Source organism: Myiozetetes cayanensis, unplaced genomic scaffold (assembly GCF_022539395.1).
Source record: "Myiozetetes cayanensis isolate MyiCay16 unplaced genomic scaffold, myiCay2020 scf24, whole genome shotgun sequence".
NCBI lineage: Eukaryota > Metazoa > Chordata > Aves > Passeriformes > Tyrannidae > Myiozetetes > Myiozetetes cayanensis.
Genome location: NW_026087456.1, coordinates 6,816,985 through 6,837,632, shown reverse-complemented (window position 1 = coordinate 6,837,632; position 20,648 = coordinate 6,816,985). Strand labels below are relative to the sequence as shown.

The following is a 20,648-nucleotide window of genomic DNA, read 5'->3' as shown; positions in this document are numbered from 1 at the left end:
CCTTGTAACAAAAAAATTGCACATGGATTCATAAAACACAGTTGTTGGGTTTCCTTTTAAGTTAAGTTTCATGGTTTGTTCTTTCTGCTAAAATCTGTGGTAGGTCAGAATTAGTGCTGGAAATTTCCTTTCCTATGACCTCAGATATACTGATTTTAAACCCAAGTACGTGTCTCTTCAGAAAAGAAAGCCAGAGGCTCTTCCAGCAGCATCAACACGACACAGAGATGACACTCAATGAGGTATCTACATTTGTATTAAAAACTGCAGCAAGTCTCAACAGAATTGTTCTTAAACTACAGCAAAATGTATTTAGTGTACACAGATTAAACATATATGGAGGTAGTCTTAAAAAAAACACAGGGATTACAGAAATGTAAAAGATTTAATCTTTTTTTAAAGAAACCATTTCCTGTCAGTCACGATTTCTGAGTGGTATCTGTGAGATTACAGAAAATAAAAGCAGTGATTAGGGGAATGGAACAGATGTAATCATTTCTTATTATTTCCTATCAGTGATGATTTCTGAATGAGATAATAAAAAAATGGAGTGATTACAAGAATGTAACAGATTTTATCAATTTTAAAGAAACAAGTTTATTATCAGTCATGATTCCTGAATGTTACCTGTGAAATTATAAAAACATGTTGTGATTATGGGAATGGAACAGATATAATCATCTTTTATTATTTACTATCAGTCACTAATTCTGAATGTTACCTCTGTGAGTACAAAAAAAAATGCAGTGATTATAGGAATTTAACAGATTTTAAATATTTTTTTAAATACCCCATTTATTATCAGTCATGAATTCTGAATGTTACCTGTGAGAGTATAAAAAAAGTGCAGTGATTACAGGAATGTAACAGATTTTAACATTAAAAAAGTTATAATCAGTCATGATTTCTGAATGTTATCTGTGAAATTATTTTAAAAAATTCAAGTTTCTATGGGAATGGAACAGATTTAATAATTTACCATTTACTATCAGTGATGATTTCTGAATGTTACCTGCGAAATTATAAAAAAATGTTGTGATTATGGGAATGGAACAGATTTAATCATCTTTTATCATTTATTGTCAATCACTAATTCTGAATGTTACCTGTAAGACTATAAGAAAAATGCAGTGATTACAGGAATGTAACAGATTTTAACATTTAAAAAAGTTATAATCAATCATGATTTCTGAATGTTATCTGTGAAATTATTTTAAAAAATCCAAGTTTTTATGGGAATGTAACAGATTTCATAATTTTTTACCATTTACTCTCAGTGATGATTTCTGAACATTATCTGTGAGATTATAAAAAATGCAGTGATTGGGGGAATGGAACAGATTTAATCATGTTTTATCACTTCCTATCAGTCATGAATTCTGAATGTTACCTCAAAGCATAAAAAAAATGCAGTGATTACAGGAATATAACAGATTTAAACTTTTCTTTTTAAAAACCCCGTTTCTTATCAGTCATGATTTCTGAATGTTATCTGTGAAATTATTAAAAAATTCAAGTTTTTATGGGAATGTAACAGATTTCATCTTTTTTTTTACTATTTACTCTCAGTGATGATTTCTGAGCATTATCTGTGAGATTATAAAAAAATGCAGTGATTACAGGAATGTAACAGATTTAAACATTAAAAAAAACCACAAAAAATTAATTATCAGTGATGATTTCTGAATGTTTCTGTGAAATTATAAAAAAATGCAGTGATTGTGGGAATGGAACAGATCTAATCATCTTTTATCACTTACTGTCAGTCACTAATTCTGAATGTTACCTGTGAGAGTATAAAAAAATGCAGTGATTACAGGAATATAACAGATTTAAACGATTTTTTTAAAACCCCATTTCTTGTCAGTCATGATTTCTGAATATTATCTGTGAAATTATTAAAAAAATGAAGTTTTTATTGGAATGCAACAGATTTCATCTTTTTTTTTACTATTTACTCTCAGTGATGATTTCTGAACATTATCTGTGAGATTATAAAAAAATGCAGTGATTGTGGGAATTGAACAGATTTAATCATCTTTTATCACTTACTGTCAGTCATGAATTCTGAATGTTACCTTTGAGAGTATAAAAAAATGCAGTGATTACAGGAATGTAACAGATTTTAACATTTAAAAAAAACCCAACAAAACCCCATTAATTTTCAGTCATGATTCCTGAATGTTATCTGTGAGATTATTAAAAAATTCAAGTTCCTATGGGAATGGAACAGATTTAATAATTTACCATTTACTATCAGTGATGATTTCTGAATGTTACCTGCGAAATTATAAAAAAATGCAGTGATTATGGGAATGGAACAGATTTAATCATCTTTTATCACTTACTATCAGTCACTAATTCTGAATGTTACCTGTAAGACTATAAGAAAAATGCAGTGATTACAGGAATGTAACAGATTTAAACATTTAAAAAAAAACCCAACAAAAAACCATTTATTTTCAGTCATCATTTCTGAATGTGATCTGTGAGATTATTAAAAAATTCAGGTTTTTATGGGAATGGAACAGATTTAATCATCTTTTATCATTTACTATCAATCACTAATTCTGGATGTTACCTCTGAGAGTATAAAAAAAATGCAGTGATTACAGGAATGTAACAGATTTTAACATTAAAAAAACCAAACAAAAAACCAATTATTATCAGCCATGATTTCTGAATGTTTTCTGTGAGATTAATAAAAAATTCAAGTTTTTATGGAATTGTAACAGATTTAATAATTTTTTACCCTTTACTATCAGTGATGATTTCTGAATTTTTCTGTGAGATAAAAAAATGCAGTGATTACAAGAATGTAAAAGATCTAGTCATCTTTTATAATTTACTATCAGTCACTAGTTCTGGATGTTACCTCTGAGAGTATAAAAAAAAAGCATGATTATAGGAATTTATCAGATTTAAACGTTTTTTTTTTAAAAAAAACCCATTTCTTATCAGTCATGATTTCTGAATGTGATCTGTGAAAATATTAAAAAAAAAAGAAGTTTTTATGGGAATGTAACAGATTTAATAATTTACCATTTACTATCAGTGATGATTTCTGAATGTTTCTGTGAGGTTATAAAAAAATGCAGTGATTGTGGGAATGGAACAGATTTAATCATCTTTTATCACTTACTATCAGTCATGATTTCTGGATGGTATCTGTGAGATCATAAAAAATTGCAGTTTTTACTGGAATGTAACAGGTTTAATAATTTTTTACCCTTTACTCTTAGTCACAAATTCTGAATGTTTCTGTGAGATTATAAAACAATGCAGTGATTATGGGAATGTAGGATATTTAATCATTTAAAAAAAAACCCAACAAAACATTTACTATCAGCCCTGTTTTCCTGGTCAGTGTTTCTCCCTTTTCCCAGAGAGGAAGGAACATGTTAAATGCCTTCTTTTAAGTAGATTTTGCAGTTGTATAAGCTGCTTGCTCGCTTTTTGTACTTCTAGGTGGCCAGCCAGGGTGGTAGAAATATTTGTCCATGTTCTTGGCATGAAGCTCATGGATTTATGGGGACACATCTGTGTGTAAAGCACTTGCCTTTTCGTGTTACAAAGTTACGTTGCTGCAGATCTTCCATCCACCCTATGGCACAGCTTAAAATAATCTGTAGGGAAGAAACCCCAAGCTGTGATTTCTGAAGTATTTTCCTAAAATAAGCAAAAACCCTCAGAGAGTGGTGGGACAGGAACAAGCTTGGAGGATGATGGCATAAGGATGTATTTCCCATGCCGTGCCTCCCCAGCTCCCGTTCAGTTGTGTCCCACAAAGACTCCCAGCACAAGCAGGGACTGACTGCATCAAAGGCCTTTGTGGGAAAATATGGACAATGCTACAAACTAACCTTGTGGTAACCTACCCCACAACACAGGACAAGAATTCTCAATGCCAAAATATAGGGAGATGTGTGAAAGGGAAAACTCATACAAAAGTAGGCAGACTGAATAAAACTATTTATCTTTAAGCCACACAAGTCATGGTAATTAAATTAGGTCAGGCTGGCTATAAAGCTACAAAAAGCAGGCTGTAACTAATTTGGAAAGAGGCAGAGAAGACCTGAAAAGAAAACAGATTGACAGCCCCCTATTATTTTTTATCTAATCAAGACAACAAATCTTAAGAAAGAGGAAAAGAAAAAAAAAGGAAAAAAGAAAAAAAACTCATGTTGATTTATCAAGATTTTCTCTCAAACCATTGGGACAGACAAAAGCACGTAGTCACAGCTTTGATGTGGGAAGGGTTTCATATTGTTATTAGTGCTAACCAAGGGTTACATGCATACAGATTCTACCATGAGAAAAAACAGAATAATTGAATACCTTAAAGTTCACAAACCGGTGGAATAACACGATCAGATCTTGATCATTACACTGTCATTTCACCGAATCTTTCAGAGCACCTGCATCATCTGCTTTGTGAAGAGAAATCCTGAACATCTGTGAAAAGAGGACAATTAGACTTTTATTTAAAACCATTTCTTCATAAATCCCACCTGCCAGTACGTGTTAAACAACAGCCCTTTTTGAAACTGCTTTCAAATACTTGCTTTGAATGTGAATGTGTCAGGTTGTATTGGTGCTTCCCACACCCTTGTCTTGGAAGTTAAGATTAGGACTTCATTTATAGGTGTGGATCCTGTCTCATTAAACAGGGTTTAATATAATATTTCAGTTGATTTCTAGAATAGTTTTCATTCTCCAACAGTGATTAGAAGAATTAGCATTCTAAGGCTGTCTGCAGGGTGAAGAGGAGTGTGTGAACAAAAAGGGGGAAGGGCACAGACAAAAAGCTGGGTTTGTGTTGGTGTTTAATAGCAAACAACCCTTTCCCACCCTGCTTCTCTTTGATGCCTGTTCTAGTTTTAAGTCACTTGTAAAGGCTTTGCAGCAGCAGATGATGCTCAGCCACTACATTCATCTGAAAGAAGATCCGAACTTTGCCCCGTGAAGGAAATATTGGAGGTTTCAACACAATTAAGGGGTTACAAATTCTCTGTGAAAATGGAAATTCCCTCCCATTTCTACCAATAGGTCCCTGAGGGTGAAGTTTTGACCCCGGTGAAGTCAATGGAACCTTCACTCCCTTTCATTAGGACAAGAGCCATCCCTCATCACATCTTGCACTTGGGACAATGAAATGTGGTTAGGAAAGGAGAAACTGTTTCCTCGGGAATTGCCATTAGGTAACACCTTCTCCAGACAATGAGGGAGAGACTTGGAGAGATGATCAGAAAACATGCCCAAAAATGCAGAGAGTCAGAAAGGGGGAGCAGGCAGGGGAACAGCAATATTCATCATTTCCTTTCTCCTGTAGGAAAATGTAGTATGGAGAACATCAGCAGAGCTGGGTTGTCCTTTTGCCAGAGCTGAACTGGCACCAGGAAGCAGATTTGTTTCTGTCTGAGAGAAGACAGAGTTCTCACCCTTACACTTGACAAGGAGCTTTGAGTGTTCTTCAAGTTGAAGTCGGAATTTAACAAAAAAAGTTGCAAAACTAATGAGCAGAACCTCAGAGCATAGACCCAGAATGTGGCCCAAACACAAGCTCCCTTACTTGAGATCTTACCTCAGTAATCTTCCTGTGTGCTTAGTGTTTGTTAGAGATGGTCAGAGCTGGGCTGGATTCACTCAGAGATGGGCTCAGGTACTGTTGCCAGGTACAGAATCTTGGTAAAAATCACTACCTGGAGCATAATATAGAACCAGATTTTTAAAGACAAACCACACAACCAAGTCTGAACTCCCAGGACTTCAGTATAGCAGTTTACTGCTCTAAGCACTGTTCACATGTAGCCAATATGAACCAAGGGATTGAACTAAACTTGCTGAGTTCTGACAGATTTCCTTTGACTTCATTTTTATTGCTCATAGGTAAAAGGAGACCTGCCAGCCTTCTACAGGTACTGGATCTACAGGATTCAGAACCATAACATCCTATGTTTTATTGTGTTTCTTTAAAAAGACCTCTCCTATTTATTAAAAGCTGTAGTTTCTGGTTTTTTCCCATTTTATGCTTAAGATAAATTGGAGGTGGCACAGAGCAGTGGAAGAGCAACAGCCTTTAGAAGCACTCTCCAAAATTAAGAGTTTGTGAAATACTTTCCAAACATCTGCATGAGCAGTGCTACATCAACCTTCCAGCCTCCTGGCTGAAAGGAGTGTCCTTTAATCTAAACCATGTGCCTGGGGATTTCTTAATGGACTTAATTCTTCATTTTCTTTTTATATTTTGCCAGTGAGAAACTGCCCAGTGGTCATTACCTCCAAGTCCTTTCCACTAACTGTTCCTCTTAGTCCTGGCACGATGCTGTGCGTTTGCATTGCACAGGGATCTCCTCAAACAAAGGAAAATTATGAAACTGTCAGATCAGATTTTATATATTACTCTTGGCATTGCACTCACTAGACCTGGTACACAGTGAATTTTGAAAAGCCTCTGATCTTTTATAACCATTTCCAGTCTTATACATACATTTAAAAGTTCTTCCTCTGCAGTCACTGGGAATATGACTATTAAAGCTGAGGTAATTTGGATATTTTCTTTCTGTAAAGATATATAGAGTGATCCATTACACCCATAAATCATTTCCAATCTTTCATTATCCTTTCTGCTATGCTTCTTATTGTTTTTTAATACTGAACTTATTTCTTTCACTTTTTTCCCTGCTAGGGATATTTATATAATGCTTTAGAACTTCAAATCAGGGTGCTCAGATGTGCCTGTGGGAATGACCACTGACAAGGGGTTCAGAGGGGTGAGCTCCTACTCGGTCTTGTGATACCATAAAATAGAGACATCAAGGACACAACATCTCTGTGTCAGTCTGAAAGCCTAAAGCACCTCAGTTATTAACCATGCTGGGGGCTCTGGGGAGTGTGATCTGTCTGTACTGTTGTGCTCCTCCTCGCTTCAGGGACATCAACCAAACTGAAGATACCCTGAACTTTTGAGGCTTAACTAGAAGAGAAGATCCCTTGGCACAAAATCCTGAAAGTGAATTTGTACAGGGCCACAAAGGGCCACACAGAGGATTCCCAGGGCTGAAAGCATGAGCCATGACAGCTGCAGCCTAAATGAAATGAAAGTGCTGAACTTACCGGAGAACACGAGCAGGCAGCAATTCCATGTCATTTGTGGGATTGTAACCCAGCAGTTGCTTCAGAGATCAATCACACGCGACTTGTTCAGGAAAGAAGTTTTCTGGCACAACTGGTGGAGGTGGCAGGTTCTTCCCATGGCTTTTCGGGCTGCACACAGAACAAAAGCATGTTATCTTTAATGCCTGTCTTGTAAACTACTTGCATCCACTTCTGAATCCCCTCCTGCCTTTCCTTCGCTCAGATGAACACCTTCAAGGGGGAGCTACTCTGTAAATCTCTCAAAACCTTCTGACTGCACTTTTCTTATCGGTACAAATCATGGAGGACCAGAGTGAAATACCTGTGTACCTTTGTTACAAATACAGTACCTTTGGATTGTGGCTGCCACCCGTTTCTTAGCAGCCTTTTCATCCTGGCTCTCGGAAGGATTATTTTTATGCTCTCTGTTTTTCAATTCCTTTCCATTTCTCTTGGCCATCTACCTGGCTGTGTAGCCTATTCCTCAGGTTCCCTCTGCTTTTCTCAGCTCGGGTGCAAGGCTTTCCTTGTCTACATACCAAGTGCTGGTCTCCTACCCCAGTGTTTCTTTTGACTGATCCTGTTATCAATTCCATTGCCTGATATTTTGCAGCACCATTGTACTTCACTGAGAGTGAGTCAGTGTTAAGCCTTGAAAGCTAAAGAGCTTCTTCAGCCCAATAATATACCAAGAATATGGCTAGGACATTGTAGATTGGAGATAAATAATTTCCAAGTCACTAGGGCATAAATCCTCATGGGTTCTCTTGAGAAGAGACTCCAACAGTCTCTTTCTTATTTAGAGAAATTCTGAATTTAGCTCAGCTCTTTTTTCTGCACTGGAAATATGTGTAATTTCTCTGAGAAAAGGACATTAAAACATTTTTCCTTAATGAGGTTTGTGGATAATATTGCCTACACTGGTCTTAACAACAAGCATAAAGAGGACATTGAAAGAAAGATAAAACTAGCTAATGAATTGCAGAGTTTCTCTAGGCAAAGAAGAAAAAACAAAAATCTGACTGATATGGCCATCCAACACTCTCTCAAAAGAAACAGTTCTTCAGCCAGACCATTCCCTTCCCTCACAACAAAGCCAAACAAAGAGAACTCATGCATTAACTTTTTTGATTCTCAAAGAAGAAAGCCTGTAATTTAACTAAGAAATGTTTTAGATCTAGAAAATGTGATACATTGCACTTTTGGAAGTGAAAAAACCAGAGCACCAAAGAAAGGGCAGTGCACAGAAATATGTCAGGTTTATCAGTGAGTGTAATGTGGAGGAAAGTAGTGATTAATTAAAGAAAAGGAAGCGTTTTAAGGGAGGATTCAGGTGTTTAACAAAAACCCTGAGCTTTGCTCTAAGTGGTGCGGGCAGAAAATCTGTGAGGTTTGCTCAGAGTGGTTCACCTTGTGACCAAGCACACTATTAGGGAAGCTGCTCCACAACCCCAAGTTCAGGATGGAGATTATTACACCACTTAACCTTATCCTCAGGTCAGGCCCTCCCAGATCCATTAACTGTCATTTGGTTTCCTCCTGCTCTCAAAGGCCCTTGGGATGATCTGAAAATAAAAGGGCCTGTTTTGCTTCAAATCCTTCAGCATGCCTGGAGCTTTGATCTCACAACTTTCAGCAAAGCAGGGCAGCCCAAGAGCAGGGCAGCATCACTGTGGGGTGGCAAAAGCAACCTGAGACACCACTGCCTATTTTCAGGACTTCTGTTGTGTTATTAGATGGTAGAGGCAGTAATTCCAACTCCCAGAGATAAATAAGATGCCCACAAAATAATAAGTGAACTGAATTCTATCTATCTCGTTTTTTAAAAAATTCTTGTAAGTTTAGGAACAAAAGAGGGAAATAGGTACTCACCCAAAGGAAAAACTAAACAAGGCAGAGGAGGACACACGGCCAGCACATGTTGCACGTGAGCTGTTCAGGTTCCAATCTCCTGATGGTGTTTTTCTTACTCTACTCTGGGATCCTCATATGGAATTTTCTTAAATGAATAATGAAAGGAAAAAAAGCTTTTGTATAAGTAAAATACTGGTTTGCTTTGCTATGATGGTTTAAGACATATTATTACTAAAGGTCTTAAATATGGTTCTTAAGCCATAACTCTTGGGCATCTCATTCCTTATGCCTCTTCCTCTGAGTGGGAATGTTGCAGCAGAGCACAGTTCAGCACTGCATGCCCCATTAAAGGAGCTTATATAGCAGCCTATAGGCCTAGAGGTCCTGTGGGAACCTTTGGCAGACACAAAAATACTTTGGAAGACTGGGGGAATGCTGATGACCTGACAATGATTTATATTACAGCACTGGAGAAATTACATACCTGAATGGTATGGCAGAACCTGTCAGGATGGATAAAACAAAGATTTGCCAGTAACTGGGCTGTGCAGCTTTCCAAACCAATAACCTGCTGCTTAGCCCAGGCCTCTGTTTCCTCCAAACCCTCATAAAAATTTATTGCAGGTGGGCACTAAGACCCTACAGGAAAACCCTTCCCTGTCCTAACAGCATCTCTGCCTCTGTCTCACAGTGACTTTTTCCCCCTCCCCAGCAGAAGAGGTTTTCTCCAGCCCAACACGGTTTAATCCTCTCTTACAGATGGCAAAGGAAAAAATGTATGGCCCTATGTGGGATAGGCAAGGGTTGAAGTACCAGAAAGCTGTGCATGAACAAGAGAGACTTAAATCACACTTGAATTGCAGGCACGGCTTCAGTTGCTGTGCAAAGAGCCCTGACACTGTTCCCAGCACAGGTATTATTTTGCTTTGGGGGCTGCTGGCAACTAACTGCCCTGTACATCAGAACGAGACAGTTTCGTGTCATTTGGGTTCTCCTCTGCTGTGTGTTCATCAATATCTCAGGAGCAGCACAGCTGAAAGCAGAGCTGGGCCGCAGGGTGACTTGGAGCTGACTGAGGGCTGCACTAATGGACTGGCACTCTGGGGACCAGCACTTGGCACGTACCAGCCCTTTTGGAGCACTTGCTGAGCAGAAGGACTCTGCTTCCAGCTCCAGCTGGACGTGCTGTGCCAATAACTCTCCTCTCACAGCATGACCCCAGCACAGCACAGACCTGGCACTGGTGGCTCTGCACTTGTACCCCATTAGCAGGTTCACGGGAAGCTGCTGGGAGCCATGGGCTGCAGTCACCCACCGTCCATGGGAAGCCTGAGCAAAAAGTGGTACTGAGTGTCCTGTGCTGTTCTGTGCCATGGCTGGGAATAACCCAGAGCACTGCTTATTGCTGAGCAGGACACAAACAGCCCAGGTTCTGGAGGAAAACAAGCCAGGAATTATCTGATGATGCGAAGGCAGGAGTTGAGAGAGGTGCAGTCCCAAAGCCCTGAGTCCCTTTGACCCTGACACAAGTACCTGCCCTACTTTTACACTTACAGATGACCAATCTAAACCTTCTGACCTCAAAAGCCTTACTGAACAGATTCAGGATGGGCACCCGAGTCGTTTATTTGCAGAACTATCTTGCCTTCCCAGATGTATGTCATAATCTATCAGCACAGAGGTAGAAGTTAAAGATTGACAGGGTAATTTAGTCTGGGATAACATGAAAAAGAGGGTTTTTTAAATGTGAAAAATGTGACAAGCATGTACAAGAATTTTGAGAACTGACTGGCATTCCACAGTGAATAGCATGAGAATAAATTATAGCAAACCAAAATGTTATTAAAAGACACTGAAAAACATAAAATCCCCTTATTTAACAGCAAGCCACAGGAGAAGCACAAGAGTTAACCAAGTATCTGATTCAGTTGTACGTGACCTGAATGAATGTGTAGAGATGTGTTGGTGTGACTTTAATATTATAATTATTTTCATTCATTAAGAGATTACAGATTCAGGGAGATAATCTCAACTCACAAGAGAATGCTTCTTGCTGTGTTATTAAGGTACAGACCTAAATAAATTTTACATGGACTACGAAGGGTGCTCTGTGCCCTCCTGGCGACAGGAGGGTAAATCTCGAGATAACCACTTCAGACTGGCTGCATATTTTAGTATTTTCCCCCTTCACAGTTGTTAAAACTTTACAGAGCCTCAAAACATATCCAGATGGACAGTAACTGTGACTGCCACTTATGAAACCAGTATAATCTAGCACAATACACAAAGTAGGGTAAGTGTGGAAGGAAAACAAGTTCTGAATAGAGGACCTCCTTGGAATATTGGATCAGCCATCAGACACACCAATTCTGTTTAGACAGGCCTGTTATACACACCCAAATGTTCTGCAAAACAAAGCACACCCCCATCCTTTCACCACTGCAGCTCCCAAACACTTCTGCCCAAGGGTGGTCTTCACCCTGCCCGAGGCAGTGTTTGTGCCTACGTCTTTATTCCCAAACCAAAGCAGTGGTTTCCATAGCGTTTTGGCAAAGCCGAGACACACAACCCATGTTCATCTTCTCACAGGAATGTTCTGTCCTGGCAGTTCTGTTTGGGTCTGACTCTTTCAAATATGCAGTAGAAAAACATGAACAAACAGCTCACTTACCAAGGCCCTGCCGTTGTGGCTCCAGTGGATATTCCCCTGCACACCTCCTTCATCCTGCCTGTGCCACACCGGGACTGCCACAAACAACAGCACCACAGCAGAGAACCTGGGCAACAGAAAACTGGTGTCATTTGAGGTCACTGTCTTTGTTCCCATGTGGGATAACCTCTGCTAAACACAGCAACAGATGGTGACTTCTTTGCCTTTTGGTGCTGGGCACAGATTCTGTATTGTTTTGCATTGTATTGTATTGTAAATATTGTATATATTGTATTGTATGCACGTAGCACAACAGGGTGATTAGGTAACAAAGCCATAATATAAAAAACCAAGCCAAAGCAAAAGCCAAACCCTGGCAGATTCATAGCAACTATATCTGTGGCTTCATTCCTCACTCCAGTTGGTATGGGTGCTTAATTCCACTGAAGTTAATTCCAGTGCCAATTTCTACTTACACATATGTCGGCAGAGACAGGTCCCAGTGCAGCAGGCATTCTCAATTACTTCCTTATTTGTCACATTTCACAAATTCCCAAGTTGTAAGTTAACAATTACAAAAACTCTAAGGGAAATAGTGAGTTTAATTCATGGTATTTCATCCCCTTTCCCAGCTTCCTCCCTTTCCTTCCAATTCATACTGTTCGAATTATCTGTTCAAACCCCGGTGCAGTCCCCAGTTACACACCTGCTGCTCCTGGTGAGACCATGTTTTGAAAATATATTGTGCAAAAGGATATGTACTCCTACCCCGTGGTAGTAGTGATGGGTTTTAGTAGTGATGTGTTTTAACTTGCTGGTTTGCAGCAAAGATTGTTTGCCATATGTCTCAACAGACCCTGCTCCTCTTTTCCAAGCAATTGGCTTGGGGAGCTACGATTCTTTAATTTGGTTTTTGGTCTTTTTGCATCACGATTAGAGAGGTTGGCATGTGAATTATTTAATTAAGCTGTGAATATCGCTGAGTTAAACAAATGCTGTGTCATTCAGCTATTTACACCTAACAAACTCAATTAAAAGTAAAAAAAGTTAGTTAAAAGCTAAATAATCTTTAGTCTTTTGACCAGCTGTAATGTATCCATACAACACACCATCCTGTTGAATAAGGAAACTGTTGTTAAGGTTTTTAAAAAAAAAAAAAAAAAGTTGTGATATATTTGTTTGGTTTCCCTCATGTCCCAAACAAAGCTCGTGCCTTTGGCATTTCAGCTGAGCCCTGCTCTGTACCGAGGTGACTGAGCCACTCCAACAGTTGGTCACATGTAAATGTGCTGCACAAGACCCACATCATGAACAAAAGCACTCCGGGGCTTCAGTGAGCACAGCACAGGAGCAGAATATTAACCACCAATCCTGCCTAGGTAAAAATGCCTTTTGCTTGGTCATGGCACATAACAGGGTTTCATGCCTCCCTTTTTGGCATGTCTGGTGCCACAGACTCCCCAGGAACCTCACTTCATTCAGATGTCTGCCTCTTAATGAGCTGGTCTTCAGAGCAGCAGCTATTTACTCATTCCTTGCTGGGTTACTCCCTCAGCACATGATTTTCTCTCACAATGGTCCATGAAATGGAAAACTCACAGCATCAGGCAACTCCAGCCATGGGCAATGGCAAGAATGCGTGTGCAGCCAACGTGGGATCTCCTCATTTCGCTGCAGAAATTATTTAAAAATTAAATAATCCCTTCAAGTGGCTCAAGCACTAATTAGGGACTCAAGGGTACATTAGAAAAAATAATATGTCATCAATCAATACTGTTTTAAACATCAGTATGTACAAAAAATGATAAAAGTGATTTAAACATCTTGTCTCTTTTTCACACCTTGGATGTATCTACTTCCCACCTTTTAATTTTTCAGGGGAGACCACCATGTCCTGGCTAATTGTTAAAATACATTTCCTTCACTAATTCCTTCTGCCCAGACACTTGGAGTTGTGGAAATGTTCAAAACTCTCCCTCAGTGAATTATGGCTGTATGAGGAAGAGTGGGAAAGGAGAGAAAGAAGAGACTTCGTGACTTGGAGCTCCTCCCTGTAGTTCATGTCTCTTAATTTTTCAAGTCTTGATTTAAGTTTGACTTTTCTTATTCAGCAATGCCCCATTGAAGGTCAAGTACCTCCTAAATTTACCCTATTGCCAAAATAACCAACAGTTGGCTTTGCTAGATAGCCATCAACAATTAGAAAATGAATTTTAAAATATTCTGGTTTTCCTTGATGTTTTTTGAACTAAATTTGCTTCTTGAAGTAAAAAGTAACAGGGCTGAAGAACAGCTGGAAGTATTGAGCTGGCCAAGTGTGGTCTATGTAATGAGCAGAGCTTACCATTTGTAGCACTGTTAACAGGTGAGCAGAAAAGCTTTGCTTGCCACAGAGTATGGGGACAGAGCACTGAAAATAACAGATTTGGATAGGCAAGTCCTGTTCCCTAATGAGATTCCAAATTAGTACAATGTGGATCCAAAGTCATAATTGATGCCAGTTTTCCAGATGAAGGAGAAAGGTTTAGGATTAATGAAAAGACGGGTTACTTTTGTCTCCACCATCAGACTACAATAAAAAAATTAGAAGGACAGGGAGGGGAGAGGGATTTTCCTGAACCACAGCTACTCCAAAACCTTCCCATCCTCTGTCTTCCCAGCCTTTTTGTTTCCTTTCAGGCCCATTTGGACAAGCATCACTCAGTCTCCTTAGTCTCTTTTGGTGATGTTCTGTGGGTTTCCAGTTTATTTCTGCATAACCTGAAAAATTTGTATTTGCATCACAGGCTGACCAAAATGTTTTTTAATTATTTCCCAGGAGCTTTGCTTCTTTCTCTGAGGAGGCACCACTGCATTGCTACACTCAAGGGCTTGTCAACACTCCCATTAGAGACGTCTAATCTTGCAGGATATTATAACCCACAGCACTTAATTGCACAGAGCTACAATTTGTTTTACAAGATTTCAGGAGAGATGCCAGTTATTTAACATGCTTGCACTGAAATAACTTGGCTTTTTTTTATTTCTTCTTTTTTGGGAGGGGGAAGAAAATCACAGCAGAGTCAAAACTTGCTGGGTTGTTTCTTGTCAAGGCAGCCCTTTGCTCCATTCCCATCTCTATATTGCCTTTCTCATTTACCAGTTTTTAGACTCAGGTGCTGTCACTCCTAAAGCCTTCCAGGGGAACTAAGTGCCCAGTTGATTTCTTGGTATTGTCTTTTTTTCTCACTTTTAATCCTCCTGTGACTTTGAGGAAAGTATCTTCATACTTGTGAGGCCTTTGGAAGTTATCAGAGCATTCAGACCGTGTTCAGATAAAACTCTGAGTATTTATGTATGAAAGATGTTTGAGTTATTTGAAAATTGTCAATCGTATCTTCTGCATTTGTTCAGAGGGATTTTAAAAATTCATATCAGAGCAGCTGCGGGTGAGAGAAAGTTCATTCCTTATCGGTCATCCAAAATTGCTGAGCCAGTTATATGAAAGCAGTGAAATGAATGCAGAAACTAAACCCAGAGACTGCCTGATAATGCTCTAAGCCAAAAGCAAACCAGAAAAAAGAGCAGGCATTGCTACTCCAGCTTACCTCATCCGGACCTCAAACGGAAGGGAACAGGACTCACCTGAAGCCTGCAGGCAAGGCAGGCAGACATGGCGCTGGAAATAAATGGTCAAACGTGAAGCTCTTTCTTCCAAATGGAAATTCAGGGAATTGTCAACAAGTCCCCATCTGATGAGGGGCCTGACGATAATCCTCGGAGCAACGCTGGTCTCCGTGAGCCTGGCGGCACTCCAGAGTCTCCCGCCTGCCCTGGGACTGCTGTGCCTCGCTGCTGCAGAGAGCTGGAGCACAGCGTCACCCCACAGTGAACGCAGGCAGCTGGTTTTGTATTCAGCCAGTTCAGCAGTTTCTTGTCAGCTGCCTCAGGGATATTTCAGTCAGATGAACTCTTACCTGCAGGCCCGTAAAAGAGAAGAGTTAACAAGGGGCTATGAGGTGCTATGGCAAAGGTGATGAGGAGCCTTTATGGGACCTCTGCAAAGGGCTTGACACGCTGAGTACAACAGGCACAATTCCTCTTCCACCAGTGTTTTGAGGAAGGTGGAAAACCCAAGCTTTTCCCAACCATGCCTTGTCTGCTCACGTGTGCACAGGAAATCTCGAGGCACCATCTGAGGCACGTTAAGTGCTCTGTGCTCAGCCAGGGTTCCCAATCCCTGGCTGAAAGCACATGCAAATCCAGTGCTGGCAGACCTGAGGCTGTCAGGGATTTTGGCCATTACACTCAGTCATATTTATTCCATTAAAGGTAGGATGAGATGGGCAGGCACAATTCTGCTTGTATTTCACTTCTTAAAATTAGTCAGAACGTTTTTCTGTATTAAAGATCATACATTCCATAGATCACCTCAAATCACAAAAGAAGAAATGTTCTTTGCTGGATGAAACATTGGCTGTCACCATGAAAATGGTTCAGATGGTGCAAGTAGAGAATGAGAGGTTTAATGTGGTGCCTGAGTGCCCAAGGATGGCATGGGAACATGGGTCAGTTGACAATAAATGGAATGTATTAGGCATTATCCCATATTTCCCAGATTGCCATCACAGAGATGCATTTGCAGAGTTGCTTTCACTAGAATGATTTTAAATTATACACTAAATATTTTAAAATTACAAATCAGGGGTTTTGTGTGTTTCTTTTTTTACCAATAAAAAGCTCATTAGACTTTTAAAGGGATACTTGCAGTAACAGCACAAGGTGGAAAATATGGCTAAAACTCTGTTACATTTTTTTTTCTGTGACTGATTGTTATGGCACTGTAGTTAAAAGTAAACTTCTACTGTGAACAGGAATTTCACCTCTTTGGAATTAAGGTCCCAACTCTCTTCAATAAGCAAGAAGGATAATAGCTTTATACTAGCATGAGCCAGTATTTGTTATATAACAAATATTTGTTATATATTTGTTTATAAAAACCTTACCTAGTTTGTGATAGAAATGGATTTATATGTTTTGTCTGAACTGTGAGGGAAAAATACATTCAATAGCATAAAATATTCATTGAATAAATAGCAGGTTACTGTGAAAAACAGTGGCTAAAGTTCTACTGAGAGAGGGGCTTTGCTGTGTGCAGAAATCAATGCCAGCTTTCTAAAAGAAAAGGTCTGTGTTTCCCAATTTGCTTTGTAAAAATCTGTTACTATTCATTAATTAATCCTGCCTGTAATACAAAATAGTAAAAAAAATAATAAAAAAAAAGCAATACAAAATAGATTAAGATGGAAACATTAAAAAAAGAAGATTACCAATCTGTAAGTGACTCAGCAGCTCAGCCTGGCGGTGCAGGTGTTGAGGGTGCCAACTCAAGTTAAAAACTGTCCTTACAGGCACAGTTTCTCTGCACTGGATCTCCAGGCAGTACCCAGGGTGGTGGTGTGTTTGCAGGAGGTCTGTGACACCAGCGTAGCTGTGCTCTCTTGGCTGGGACTGGAACCTCCACCAGGGAAAAGTGTTGTATTTTGTCCTTGAAGTGATCCATAGACACATCCACGAGCACAACAGACCGGGCATTTGTATTATGGTGTTTGAAGCTGTGTAACAGATATTGCAACAGTTAATTTTCTGCTTTAGTAAGGCTATTCCTCAGCATCAGTTGCTACTAAATAAGTCCCTAACATTTTTCAAGGGCATAACTTGCAACAAGACAGCAATAACAATTACATATTGTTTTCAAATAAGATGCCATTTTCCTTTCTGGCAGGCAGCAATGGGGTTTTAATGAGTAACATTTGTTTCATGAAACTCACAGATGCTTCCCTGACAATTGCAAAGGAAGAAAAGAGAAGAAAACAAGCCCAGAGAAAAGGCAGAAAATACAAAGAGCAGATGAAAGATTCAGCTTCCATCCCAGTGATTTCTCTTGTGTCCCGGGCTGATGCACATTTCGGCTGGATCAGACTCTGAGTCATGATGGGAAATACTGGGAGTTACCATACAAGTGGGGCCAGTCAAGTAAAAGCAAAAATTAGAGGGGATAAGCTTTCCAAGAGGACAAGCTTTCCAGAAAAAAAAAAAAAAAGTAAGAAATCTAGATGAGAAAAATAGAAGACAAATGTAAATGGCACTAACCTCATTCTGGAAGATGAAGCAGCAATAACCCGAAGAATGGAAAAGCTAACATCTGTGAGGAGCCAGGACAGTAGCTATGGCCACTGCTTTTCCATGTCTATGTTCTGAGCCCTCCAGCATATCTGGTGAGTGGCAAGAGGCACTTTTTTCCTGAACAGACCCAAACCACGAGACTTTTTGAAAACAGCCTGTCAGCACTGCCTCATGGCTGGTGCCAGGGAGCCAGAGACAGGGGACCAAGTGCCTCAGTCGAAGTGGCTGGACAAAATCCAGGGGCTCCGCGTATTCCGAGCTACAAAGGAAAATTGGTGTTGTCACCACGGATCTCTGAAGCAATCCTCTTACCTACAAGGGTCCTGCTCCCCAGGCCCAGGGCAGTCAAACACAGCACATGGATTTGTTGGCACAGCTCTAGGTCGGGTTCAGCCAGCACTCGGCTCACCGCTCCTCTTCCCTCCTCAACTTCCCTTTCCTCTAGAAAAGGGATTTCCCAGACAGCTACAGATTGGGAGATGCTTCCTTGTTATCTGACAGAAACTGAACAAACTCCCTGGGAAAAAAAAAAAGCAAAGTAATTCTAATTAGTTCTAATTCTGTAGCAAGTCCAGTTGTATTTTTCTCTCCCTCCAGCAAATGAGAGAAATGCTTTTGGTTTGTGTCTTTTTTTCTACCTGTACATCCTAGAGCTGAACGCTACAGATAATTGTAAAACCAAGAGGAGATTTCTAAAGCAGAAATATCCAGTAATAACCATGGTCTCACGTAAGTCTGAAGAATTTTTAAGGCATCATGTGCTGAGGGTGGGACAGCCAGAGTCACTGGTGTGCTCTGATGGCTTCCTGTTCAATTAGCCTGTGAGATTCCCACTGGTTTAAATGGAGGCAGGATTTAAAGCTGTGCAGGTCATACCTACCTGAGAAATAAATACACACAGGCTTTAATACAGGACAGGTGTAGGTTCAGTGGATATATGATGTACATTGCCAATACCCACTATCCCTGCACTGCCACAGCCAGGCCATGCTGCCTCCTCAGACATTGCTTTCCTGAGGCTTTGGCAGATATTTCATTTCTTCACAGTGTGAGGCTCCATTGCTCACTTGAGGTCATTCCACAGTTCAGTAGATTTACTATAGTAGATACTTCAGTAGATTTACTATAGATTTTTACCTCTAGAGTTCATCCCAAACTCTACTTTCCTTAATTTAATCCCATTCTCTACAAATCCTTTTTTTTTTTTTTTTCTCTCCATGGGTAGTAAGGTGTTCCTTTTTTATTCCAGATAAAGCCCAACTACTAGCAACTAGAAATCAGCCTTATTCCTTAGCTGGAGAAGCATAATCCTGAGCAGGTAGAGGTAATTATGGACCGTACTTAGGGGTCCTCTAAAACTTTCTGTTTCATTTCCTGTCCCTGCAGGGATGGTAATTGCTGTTACACATGACAGTGTCACCACAGTGAGCAGGGCAGCACTGACAGGCTCTGAGGACAGCTCTGTGCAGTTCCCCAGGATGGGAGAGGAGAGGGAACTGCCTCCCAGCCCTGCAGAACACCAGAGACCAAAACACACCCACGAGGGAGGGACCACGGTTGGATGAGCTTCTCCCCGGGCTATTGTACCCCACTGCAGAAACAGGGAAATGGGACTACTGGAAACTGAGTCCATAAGGAGAGAAAGGAATGGATCATATTCTGATTTCACATTGGCTTAAATCGGGAGCTGCTCTAATAACCCTGTGGAGTCGGGTGGGTCTGAGTGCCAGCTGAAGTAAAAAGGCAGCTCAGGCTGAGGTGATGTGTGCAGCCAGGGCTGCTTTAGCTTCTTCAGTTATTTCTGCTCAGTATAAATATCAACCCCAGCAGGCACTAACAAGACTCCAGGAGTCTTTCCCAGCTGTTTTGGGCTTCAACCCCCAAAGCTACCTCTCATAATTCAGTTTTAGCTTCAGGCACTCTAAATTTAATAGACTCATTTGAGCAAAGGGCTTATTGGAAATCCACACTGGAAAACAGCGAGTGTAAGTGTGCTCGTGCCAAGCCATAAACACATTTATACAGTGCAGTAAATCAATGCTGCTGCCTCTCCTTGGGGAGGCCGGGCCAGTTAACGTACAGGACAGAAGGATGGAACCTGTTCAGCTTCCTGTAGGAAGGTAGCAAAGGCTGCAGCCGTCCCACCCTGCTGAGCCTCCACATTTCAGCCCATTGGCCTTGGCTTGCCATTCACAGACTACTGGAAAAGGCACTGCCAGCATTGCGTGGGTGCAGCACGAGGACTGGCAGATGGGAAGAGGCACGAAAGGTGAGATATGAAACATTAATTTGAGACATGACACACAGACGGACAGACAGAGAGAGTGACACAAAGACAGACACACAGAGACAGGGAGACGGACAGACAGCCGGACACACAGACACAAAGAGACACATGGACAGAAGGATGGACAGACACGCACAAAGACAGGCAGACACACAGAGATAGACAGACAAAAACACAGGCAGACACACAAAGAGAGGGACAGAGAGACGGACAGAGAGACACAGATGGACAGAGAGACACACAGACACATGGTTAGACAGACGGAAACAGGGACAAACAGACACAAAGATGGAGAGATAGACCTAGATAGATGCTCAGACAGATGGATGGACAGACACATGGACAGATGGACAGACAGACGGACAAAAATACTGTCAGAGGGACAGGTGGATAGGCAGATGGATGGACACAGGGAAAGACAGACACACAAACAGATGGACAGAGGGACAAACAGATGGACGGACACACGGACTGACGGAGGGACTCAGGGACGGATGGACAAAGGGACAGATGGACACAAGGACAGAAAGACTGACAGGCACGTGGATGGACATG

The 20,648-nt window shown here is 40.5% G+C and overlaps 1 long non-coding RNA gene across 1 annotated transcript; it reads right to left on the bottom strand.

Annotated features, from left to right (window-relative positions):
* Positions 1-2,917: 2,917 nt before the first annotated feature.
* On the bottom strand, positions 2,918-18,933 carry LOC126642657 (uncharacterized). The gene is made up of 10 exons (XR_007629496.1): positions 18,536-18,933; positions 17,774-18,323; positions 16,951-17,235; positions 15,266-15,597; positions 11,663-11,768; positions 9,010-9,136; positions 7,117-7,266; positions 5,585-5,702; positions 4,339-4,455; positions 2,918-3,626 (listed from the first exon to the last, which is right to left on the bottom strand). It is a non-coding gene; the product is annotated as an uncharacterized LOC126642657 (long non-coding RNA).
* Positions 18,934-20,648: the final 1,715 nt, after the last annotated feature.